The sequence below is a fragment of the Malurus melanocephalus genome, unplaced genomic scaffold, assembly GCF_030028575.1.
Source record: "Malurus melanocephalus ecotype Western Australia unplaced genomic scaffold, MMel_1.1 scaffold_579, whole genome shotgun sequence".
Lineage (NCBI taxonomy): Eukaryota > Metazoa > Chordata > Aves > Passeriformes > Maluridae > Malurus > Malurus melanocephalus.
Genome location: NW_026623811.1, coordinates 219798 through 231573, shown reverse-complemented (window position 1 = coordinate 231573; position 11776 = coordinate 219798).

Genomic DNA, 11776 nt, shown 5'->3' with positions numbered 1-11776 from the left:
CCAGCTCCTGTTATGCACAAGACCAAGTGGCATTTATCCCTCGGGGGGGTGGGGGTGGGGGGGCTGTGGAGGAGGAAAAACCTCCATCATTAGGATGGTGAGAGATGCCATTTGATTTTATGCTGAAATAGAACCATAATTATTAATTAGTGCCTCTCCTGCTGAGCGGCTKGCACAGTGCAAGTGGTGTCACAGGCTCCCACCTGCAAGTGCCGRGTGCTGGAAGTGTCCTTTCAGACACCCACTGCCAGCCAGGGCTTGGACCGTCTCAATCCAAACTCAGCGGCTCMGTTTCCACATCCCTCCCGTTATCATTACAAGGACAGAAGGAAAAAGCAGCAGCGTTTTTTTCTCTATAAGCTCCAGAAGCATGAAGAAAGCATAAAGCCCATGCTCTCGCCCACCGCCATCCGTGCCACCCCCGGAGTGAAGGAATTTGTTATTTAGGGGAATGTGAAGCCTCCTGGCAAAGGCGTCTGCCATGAGAGAGCCAGGAGGGAGCGGAGCAGCCGGCGGTGTGCTCCCGGAGCAGCCGCCGAATGCCATCTGCCGTGCCCGGGCTGTGCCGTGCTGCAGTGCCCGGGGCAGCCGGAGCGGCGGCGGGCGAGGCTCGGGCACGGCAGGGACGGAGTCTGGAGACAGCGGAGAGAGAGGCTGCTCCATGGGCTGCGAGCCTGCACAGCCGGGAAACAGCCCGTCCTGCGAGTTTYGCCTCTCCGGATTTTCTGGGGTTTCTGATAGAGGGGCTGCAGAGGCGTTTCCTGGCCCCTTTTGTGCTGCAGGCTGGGGGAGCAGGGCTTGGGGCAGCGGGGTCACTGCTGCTCACTCTGCCCACCCCAGACCCTCCCTGCAGCCGGGGCGAGACACAGCTGACCCTAGCAGGGGTCAACGGGGCTTGGCTGTGGCTCTTCCTCTGTTGTTTTTTGTCCCTGGCTGCCCTGCAAACGCAGACAGGGCTCTCCACAGGGGATTTGTAGGGTTTGGAGGGCTGAGTGGGTCCCAGAGCTGGGCTRATCTGCCAGGCTAAAGCCAGTGGGACTCCTGAAGCTCTCAGAGCCRGCAGCAAGGTGGCTCTTTTGGGAAGTGCAAGACTTTGCTTCACATCTTTCCTCTGCCAGCTTGGAGCAGGCACTGGAGTCTTTCAGGGAGAACCCTTGGCACTGCAGGGCTATCCTGGGGGTTATCCTGTAGGCTGTCCCCTTGGCTGTGCTACAGCCTAGCCCATATCCCACTGCCCACTCAACTATGCTCTATGCTATTTTGCAGTTTRTGCCATAGACTATCCTATAAACTATCCTGGAGGTTAATCCCTTAGATTATTCCACAGGTTATCCCCATGGCTGTTCTGAGGTGGGCAAAGCTTCTCCCCCTTCAACAGCCCTTCCACACCAGCCCCACTGCTCTGCACATCAGTCAGGACCTTGCTGATCCAGCATACCTTGCTCTGCTAAGCATTGTCTTAATCCGTGATTCAGCCCTGAGTGCCTTGATTGACCCARCAGGTTCCTGATGGCCATGATGACAAAAGTGCAGCCATTTAGAAGGARGCAGCAAGAGCACTCACTCTGGGAGGTGCATATGGGGCATTTGGGATTGTAGAGGAGGGGACTGAGCTCTGCCACTGTGATCACCCACTCCAGGAGTGGTCAGACAAGGTCACTGCAGGATTTGATCATACCTCACTGAGACATCTAAWGATCAGAGTCCCACACTGGTGAGAATCTACTTTTTGATTTGTTTTTGAAAAATGTGACCAGCTTCTCCAGCCAGCAAAAAGACAAGCTCTGAAATCCAGGTGATGATCCCAGCCTTGCCTCTCCACTGTCCTTGTCCTATCTACTGTCCCTSTGTATTTAAAATTGTGTTTCTTAAGCTCCAGCACACATGCTCCTCTCCCTAATTACATTAATACTTGTTGGGAAAAATGCTTTGCTATAAAGCTGCTGACTACTGCTCTTTTCAAGAACTTTTCATGTAGAAGTGAATCTTCAAAAGCTGAGCACTCAGAAATTACAAAAGCTTGATGCAATCGAAGGCACAGCTCAAGCCCATGCCTGAAAGAAGACGAAAGATGGCATTCATCTGTGAGGATGTGCAGCTCCAGGAGATCACTGCCTGCCTCAAGTGGGTTTAACCTTCCTGAGTCTCCTTATTTMATTATACACTGGGCAACATGGGGCAAAAACAATTATTATCCTATCTCATCAAATCCTTCAGCAGCTCCTCAGCTGGGCCAAGTTCAGGCATTACAGTGCCAGACTGATTTTTCATCAGTTGCCTTAGAGAAATGTTTTGTCCCGCTCAGGGCAGCACCAGGCTCTTGTTCCCCTGACCACAGGCRGTACATCAAGTGCCTGGCCTTCCCTGCGTTGTTTACAGAGGCCAACTCTTTTCACTCAGGGCACTCAGACCCTGGAATGTGSCTTTTGGGGAACTGCAGAGCTCCAGCCTTGGGCCCAGCGGTCTGGCAGTGGCCCAGCCAGATCTCACTTAGCCTGGGGGTGCTCCCAAGGAGTGAAAAAGGCATCTCTGTCTCCCARCTCCAGTGTCTGCTCCATGTGGGGTTCAGAGGCAGCTTTAGCAGGGTTTCCAAGGTGTATCCAGAGGAWGTTCAGATCCCAGCCTGCCCTCGGACTCGCTGCTCCCGAGGCACAAATCACCCACGCTGGCTTTGCACGGGCTGAGGTCTCCCCCTGCTGCAAACCCTGCTCAGAGGGCGAGGGAAAGCTTTAGGGATAAAAAAGTCTGCCCAAGCCTCTCTCCATTCAGGCCTGGGGTGGGATGGCACCACTCCCATCCCTCCCATCTCTGTCCTTCTCCAGTCTTGCAGTCACTGTGCTGATGTGGTGGCATTGGCACAGAGCACAACCCTCAGCCTCTCTGGAACCTGCTGCTCCTGCTGCACTCACAAAACTCAGCATCCCTTTAACCTGCTGAGTGCACACCCGGACTTGGGGAGTGCAGAGCAGGGATTTCAAATGGATTGAGTTTGCAGGGGGAAAAACATAGTTAATTAAAACTTTTGGTGAAAGATCTCCTGCTCTGTTTTCCTCTGAGAAATTAATTTCCCCATGTCCCTGCTGAACCCTCTTCCCACATTCCCTGCTGTGCTCTGGCTCTCTTTGCCCTCTGGGATGGAGCGAAGTGTCCAGGTGCCCTTCCTGCCCCTGCCTGGAGCCCCAGGGCTGGACACAGCACCAAATACCTCACCCCACCTGTARGGCAGGGAGGAAAAACCTTGGGGTTWGTGCAGAGCACAGAAAGTACCTGGSTGTCCTTGGAGGAGCTTGGTGAGGTTCTCAGGTTGTATTTGGGAATGCCTCCTGGGCTGCTGTGACTGGGAAGGCATAGCCTGGCCTAAGAAGGKGATGGGCAGCTGGAGCATAACTCAACACAAGTGTTTTAAGGCAGTAATATATTCTGAACCAAGAATTTGCATATAAGAAAAAACAGAGAATATTTTTTTTTTCAATCAGCTTTTTTCCTTGCCCACTCTATATCTGAGGTTGCCTCCTTTGAGGTGCTTCCTCTGCCCATTAATCCCTTCTCTTGCAGGACCCTCCTTCAGCTGGAGTCCCTTGCATGTGTTTGTSTATCCCCATGTCCCCACAGGGCCTTATCCTGCTGCTTTACCTCTCCATGCTGTCTCACTCCAACCTGCCAAAATRCCAGATTGCCCCTGGAGCTGGGAAGGTTTCCCTTTCACTCCCACAGCTCYTCTTCTCCCTACTTTCCTCAGCCTTCTCTCCCTCTTTTCACCCTCTTTGGTGTTTTGCCATTTTTGCTCCTGGGTGTTTCTTCCCCACAGACCTGAAGTCACGCAGATTTTTTTCTGCAGGAATTTACTTTTCTGATTTGTGCTGTGGCAGCAGGAGCTYCTCCATGCAGAGCTCAGCTGACCTGTCCAGCCCAGCTCTCACTCCTCTCCATAAACCTAAGGAAAGAACATGGAATTCTGCATGTGGAAATTTCACCTCACTTCTTTGCTCAGTTCTTTTACACACTGCCAGGTTTCCACAGGACCAATCCTGGAAGGGATCCTATTGACTATTAATTAGAGAATGACTGATTAACAWTATTGGGACCTTTATAGGATTTATCCACACAGGCCCTGAAAGCTTTGGAAACACCTGAAAGTGGTGTTTGGCCCCTTGCCATGCAGCAGCACAACTCTGCACCTCACCCTTGACTCCAGCCCCATTTTGGGGTCCTGTTTCTCACCCCAGCCCCATTCCCAGTTGGTGAAGTGCAGCCACGCTCGCTGTGATCCCAGTTTCCATGGCAAAGCCCCAGGATGGTGAGCTGTGACATTGATGTGGCTGGTGCAGGGCACTGGGGTGCAGAGCAGAGCTCTGTGGGCGGGAGGAGTGGGATTACTCACTCTGGAGCCAGCTCTGCTCTTCCATCCAGCAGCRTTGGCCACCTCGGTGATAATGCTGCCTTTATTCTCTTTGCAGTTGTGAAAATTCCAGYGCCCATCAGGAATTCTCGCTGTGTCTCAACACTCAGAGCCAGTGGAGAGGCTCAGGTCTTGTGGAAGGGAAAAGAGCACAAATACCTGCCCATGAGTGCGGTRCTGGCTTGGAGAAGAAGAGCAGACTCAAGCCATGGGCAATCCTTCCATTTCATGAAAGGAAATCCTTCCCTTGTCCAATATAGCATCTGGCATTTCTTGGCTCTTCTCTTTTGTCTGTTGAAGGAAAAAACCCTTTTTTTCCCTGCTCCATGCAAGTGATTTTTAGTGATCTGTGTTCTACATCACTTTCAGTACCTGGCAGGTGCCAGGTGGGTTTCCTGAAGGTCTCCCAGGGGTGCAGACCCTTTRCCTTCCCTGCTGAGTGTGGAAGGAGCTCAGCCCCACAGGAATTTCCTCTCARTGCAGCTCTAGCACCAGGCCCTTGGCACAGCCCACTCTCCATCCTGATTCCACTTCCCATCATCTCCCAGGGGAGCYCTTTTCTCTCCCAGGAGCCACAGGATCCTGGGAATCTCCATGTCCTGTGCCATGGTGTTCCTACAGAGAGCGTGGCTGCTCCCCTTTCCCTTGCAACCCCTCTGCTTGATTCCCAGCCTCCCTTCCCTSTCTGCTTTCCATTTCCCACCTCTTCCCTTTGTTTCTCACTCCATTGCCATCTCCCCAGTCCAGCTGCCTGTTCCAAGCTCTCATTTAAAGCAGGAGACAGCCAAGGGTGCCTCAGGATCCTGTCCCAGGCACTGCTGCAGGACGTGGAGCTTGCAAGGAAATCACACACACACACACACACACACACACACACACACACACACACACAGGCCCCAGCTGGTTGCCAGTGCCCCTGCTGCATCCCTGGACAGAGCAGCTGGCAAAGCCCAGCTCCCAGAGCTGTGTTTTCATAAGCTAATGGAAGAAATTAAGAGACCCAACTGGAACTTTCAAGAGATGATGAGAAAAAAAAAAGAAAGAAATTAAGTGTGCCTGGAGTCACCCACTAGTTCATTTAGAGGGATGATGGCCAAGAAGTGGAAAAATCAATTCCTTCTACAGGGCRAGGTTGGCTCATGCTCTTGGCAGGAATATCTGAGCAGGGGCTGCAGCCCATGATCCCAGATTGGAGGGAAGGGATTTTCAGACTGGAAGAAAACTGGCATTTTTATGTGGTGCAGGGAAGTGAAGTTCGTTCATATACCAGTTTTGGGAGGCTGCCATGTGAGCAGCTCGGAGCCGCAGTGATTCACTGCAAATCAGCTCCTCCATCTCCTGACGAGCAGACCTCAGACACCCCGAAGTCTTGGCAACCCAAAGATTCACCCAAAGATTGACTCAAAGATTCACCCAAAGATGGAGGGCTGCTGACACTGCTGCCAGCCTGATGCAGTCTGTCCCACAGCTCACAGAGGTGGGGATGGAGCTGTCTGAGCCAAAGACCCACCGTGAGCACGAGGGGATCAYTGCTGCACCCCTGACTCGTCCCTGGAAGCCTCCTTGTCTGTGAGGCTGCTGATCACCCCTCCTTCAATGCCAGCACAGCAGCAGCAATGCCTACAAAAGGCTTCACTGCTCGGGGCTGCTTTTCCATGGGTAGGAGATTGTCCCTCAGCTGCATCACTGTGGAGCCAGCCRTGTGGAATTTCTGGGGGTTCAAGCAGGCTTTGCACAGTTCTTTGCAGTACATTAAAAATCAGACTTTCTATGTTAACATTTTAAAAACACCAGTCTTCATAAGTAGCCAGATAATCTCTCAGAGATATAGCACTTTCTCTGTGATGGAGGGATTTTCTCATATTCGTTCTGCTTGCGCAGTGCTGTTTCCATTAACAGGCAGGAGAACATTTTCTCAATAGAAGAGATTAAAGAGTCTCAGGTTTTAGGGAGGGAGGCCAAAAACTGCCACAGACTCTGTGTGAAAAATATGACAAAAGCCTCCAGTAGCACTGARAGTGTCTGATCTGCTCTGCCAGAACATTTGAAGCCAATATGGAAAGGGGACATTTTTAACTAAATTCCCAAAATTACACGTACTTGAGTGTCACTTTTCCTGGGTGTCACACGTCTCTCCAGAGCGTTTTCACCATCTCAAAAATCACAGGTCATGACCAAAAAAAACCTCAAAAGGTTGGATGAGAAATCATTAGYGTGTGCCTTCAAATGACACATTTGTGAATCTCCTTTTCACTTKTCTCCTCTTTCCCAAACCTGACTGTTCATCCATGTCAGGGACATGAGCTGCCCTCTGGAACTCTCAGAGCCAGAAACCCTTACTGAGGAAAATTGAACTGAGTAAGACAATCCAATTTCCTGAGGAAACATGGATTAATGGTATGGTCAGTAGAGAGGGCAACGCTGAAGCAATGCAGAAAATGAAATGGAAGTAGCTTATGGAGGGATGCAATGCCTCATACAAAACTTGAATTTTATTTTTTTTTAATACTTTTCATTCTGCTTTCTCCAGCCTTCATTTGATTTGACACAGCCCAGGTTTTCACCCCAGTGCTGGGTCTCAGCCCATGCCTCCCTCCCTTCCTGCACCCTCCTTTTCTCAGASGTGGCCCCAGGCAAACCTTTTAGTGAGAAGATTCTTCCAGAGGGGCTTTGTTAGAGGCTGGATCCTCTCTGGTCACACTCCAACACAGCTGAAGCCATGTCCTTTCTGGTCCTTCATCCTCCTCTTCCCTCTTCCTTTTTTTTTTTCTTCTTCCTCAAATGCATTTCACTGGATTCACACTTTTTTTTTCACCCCTCTAAATGCTATCCTGTCACCTGCAGCTGCTTCCACACAACCTGAACACTGGATGTGAAGGTTTTCCTCTCCTCAGTCCTTAGCCCCTGCCTAAAAGCTTCCTGTAGGCAGYAAAGAGATTTTCAGACAAGAAACTGAGATCAGGAGCAAGAAACTGAGATCAAGGAACCGAGATGAAGAACATACAGAAATAAACACAGAGAAATCAAGTAAAACCACAGGAGCCCTCCACTAAAAAGGGCACCATGTTGTGCCCAACTCATCTCTCCAACCCCACACATTTTCCCATCACTTTTACTCATTTGTTTTCTCTTACTGCTGCTATTACCCCTGGCCAGTGCTCTGCTCCTCACTCTCTGCCCCACTGCCTTCCCCTGCCAGGAAGGGGCTCCACGCTCTTCCCCCTGCCCCACTTCATCCCAGGGATGCAATCTCYCTGCAATGTGCCATCCAGCCCTTCTGTCAGCAGGGCAACCAGCTCTCTGCCTCCCTCTGCCCGAGGAATTGTGCCCCAGAGCCAGGATCAGTCACCAGGCAAACAAGATTCCTGCAGAGGAACCCAAGCCCTGCTTACATTGGAGTGCCTGACCCTGGCACCAGGGAGAAAGCCAAAGGCAACACAGCGCTTTGTTTCTCTTAATAAAATGGTGCTCTTGGTCTGTTTTATTTCTGCACACCACTCTCCCCTCCTCCCTCCCAAACACATCACATTCTCAGGTTGAGGGGCTGGGGCTGTGTTGGAAGAGGAGGAGCTGCTGCTCTGTGGAGTTAGGGTTCAGGTCTGTGAGCACAGCCACAGCTGGGAGARGCTCTATAAAGCTTTAAGGCATGACCTGCAGAGTGAACACGCTTCCTTTCCCCCCAAAACACACACACACCCCCCACTGAGATGTGGTGGCCCCATGAATTAAATGTTGATGATGGGTTACAGAATCACGTTGCAACCAACATCACCATTATTCGCTGTTCCTGCTGAATTGTAATTTTATGAATTTCCACTGAGCCCTCTGCAAGGACACACAAACCTCCGGCAAGATTAAAACATCCCAACTCTACCCAAGAGGAGCCCCACGCTCTCCTCRTGCCTTTGGAGTCCAGTTTCTGCCCAGTGCTGCCTTGCTGCTCCCTGGGTCCATCTGCTCTGTGTTTCTTTGGCCACGAGCCCTTGGGAGCCTGCTGCCTTCAGAAACCAGCCCTGCCTCTCATTCTAAAGTTGAGGAGGTCTAAACTCGATTAAGTCCTCCTGAGACACAAAATCCATCATTCAGGATCACTCTGTGAAAGCATCCTGCCCTTTTCACCCCAGCCCAGCTCAGACACCTGCAAGGGCAGAGCCCAGCAAAGGCTGCTCCAAAACAACCTTTTGGAGCAGCCAATTTAATTCTGGGTGAACAGAACAGAACTGTAATTCACAATGTAATTGCTTRGACAAACTTGCTTGAAAACAGACTCATGCCACCGAATACTAAACTTGCAGGGAAGTCATGCAGCCCTACATCTTTTATTTATTTATTTTTTGGCCTAAAAAATACAACCAGCAAGGCAGTTTATTATGGGGTGTTTGATATTGTTGTTCCAAGCAGAACCCATTTATGTCGGCAATTTCAACTGTGCTTGAAAAACAGAGACAGCAAAAGTGATGCAGAAAAGAGCTCCTGATGTTTACAGAGATGCATAAGGRTGAATGTACCAGAGCTGCTAATCATCCCTTTTGACTGCTTTTATGGGTCTGGGAAGTCTCAAAAAAACAGTGTATAGGAACYATTGTGCATTTTGGAATAACATTTTTCTTGTGATGACACACAGGGATGACATTTAGATGCTGCTTTGACGGACGCATTATTTTATTAGAGGATTTCAAGCAGGCGAACAGAGGAGCTTTGTTTTCCCTGTTTCTGTAAGGCTTACATCATCTGCAACCTTTCCACAGGGAGGTCTCATTTCAAATGACAGTGAAAATTGTTCTGAGAAATGCATGTGTTGGTTCTGCTTGAGATGTTCACTGGATTTCATCCGTTCTAACAGATGCTTTGCTGGTGATGGATTTCACCCTCCACAAAAGATTATCTGCTGAAACCTGGGGTAAGTTTAGAGCCTCATGATTTGCCTGGCAGGGATTTCTGTGGCAGTTCAGTCTGTCTCATGTAGCTCTGACACGGGTACCAGTCCTAAACCAAACATCCTGGGGTCTCTCTGCCTGCACCCCAGATTTATCAGTCACCCTGCTTCTGCCTTTTTGGGCTGGTGACATCTATTTTGGGAACTGCCACTGTAAAAATCAGAGCAAGGAAACCCGAAGGTTTCTATTTTTCTCTGCATTCAGCAACTGCAGACATTTACAGGCAGACACACAAACCATCTGTGACAGCGGATCTCCCTTGGTGCCAGGCAAGTGAGCAAAATTTGGAAGAGAAAGTATGCTTTTGAGACATTTTTGTGACCTCTTTTGTTCTTTGTTCTGTATTTTCTTCCTTTCATGTAACTGGARAGCTGCAGCCAGAGGGAGAGGGGGAGTTATAAAGATTTCTGACAGTAATGGCTAAATTGAATCCCATTGTTAGCTCTCAGTATAAAACTAAACCTGCAGATTCTGGSACAGAAGGACACAGCATTCAGCTGTCTCCAGCCAGATGATCTGAGCAATTTAAGAATAAGATTTAAGACCGGCTGTACTGACTAAACTGAAGCCTCATGTGGTCTGTGGTGAAACTGGGTGACTCAGACTCAAATGTAATGCTCTGTCCTTGCAGCAGAAATAACATCAGTGTGTTTGGAGGAAGATTCAGAGGGAACTCACCCCTTCCAAAGGTCCTGCCTGTGTCATTCAGCTGTGATGGGCTGTCCACACCAACCACCCTTCGTGTCACAGGGCAGAAAAKGTGAGAACTCACTCATTATTGGACACTTTATTTGAACACAACTCAGGCTGCTGCTTCGAGTCCTGGCCTCAATGCTGGAAGCAGCTGCTGGTTTCTGAATAATCCATGAAATTCAGACCACCAGTTCAGGATTTCAGTACCAGATAAACTGAAAATAATCCCAGCCTTGTAACAGCGTCCAGAAGTTTGTATTTACATGGCAGCACACGTGAAGTCATGTGTTTCATGTCCTCCTCTGCTGAAACAAACAACTGGACCAAAGAATCTTGTGAGAATGTGGGTATTTGTCAGCTGCTTTGTAAAACGGGGGAGAGAAACCCTACTGAAAGATCTTCTAGGTAAATACAGCATCAAGAGAAACTTGGAACACAATTTTTCAGCTGATCTCCTGATGCAGGAGATGAGCAGCTTCCTGAAATATGCTGAAGGAAGTTTGGCTCTTGTATTCCCAATTTACAGAGCAGCCAATGTCTCACTGCAGCCAAAGGGTAACTTGTGTACAGGGGAATTGCAGAGGAAAAAAAATTAAAATAAACCTCAAGCATCAACTAATGATCTCCTTATTCCAAGCTGGAAAATAACCAAAATAAGGGAAACAAAGAAGGAAAACAACTAACATTTTATAACAACCCAGTTTATTAAACTCYTAAGCAGTGAGAGACATAACCCAGCATTTAAGGTCACTGGACATGAAGCTGGATGACATCAGCAGTGAAATCCTGCCCTTCCCTCTCCCCAGGCATAAGGATGACAGTCACATTTTTAACTCAGCACGGCAGCAAATGTAGTTCAAGGTCCCCAAAGCCCCTGAGCAGCAGGCACAGCCCCCAGAGGGGTCTGCAGTCCCTCCCCAGTCCCTGCAGGCTGTGACAGCAGGGCAGGACGTGTCCCCACCGTCCCCTGGCTGGTTTGGCAGAGAGCAGAACAAAACCAAAGCAGCCTTGCTCTGAGGTGAAAGGGGCACAGATCAGCCATCAGAACATGAAATAATCTCATCTAACCACTTATATAATGTGCAGGCCACACACATATATATAGTGTGTATATATTTAGTTCAGACTAGAGAATGCCTCCATTACTGATCCTGGGCCTCGTCATTTGATGGAATTGTAAAGAATCTTGCCCAAATTAATTCCATATGAAACCCTGCAGCCTCCAACAGCTCTGAACATCCTCTGATTTCATTTACACCATCTTACACCTGCCTAATTCTGARCAACATTGCTCACATAAACAACCCCTGCAGCAACAAAAATGAAAGTCAGCATMTGACCAAGCCARACAGAAAATGTTTGTGTACTAAAAAAAATGGCCCAAGATGCAAATATGGGTGTTCTTCTGCAATCTTACTGTAAATACAGRGCAAAAARAGGTACTTGCTAATAAATCACGTGATGTATTTGAGAGCTGGAAATTTGGTAWGGAGTGKGTTTTTGTCTTCAAAGTAAAGGCAGGAATATGCAAATCAAMAGCCAGAGCAAATCAAAGGTACTTTGTAATTGACATTTTAATTTAATAATCATTGCAGAAACCACCAAAGAACCCCAGATCCAAACACGAGTTCAGCCAAAGTCTGAGGCAGCACAGCACTGGCACAAACACATGTGGAGGATTCCCATTGTTATTCTRAAGGATATTATGCCAGAAGCACAGGCAGTGACCTCCCAAAATAAATGGCAG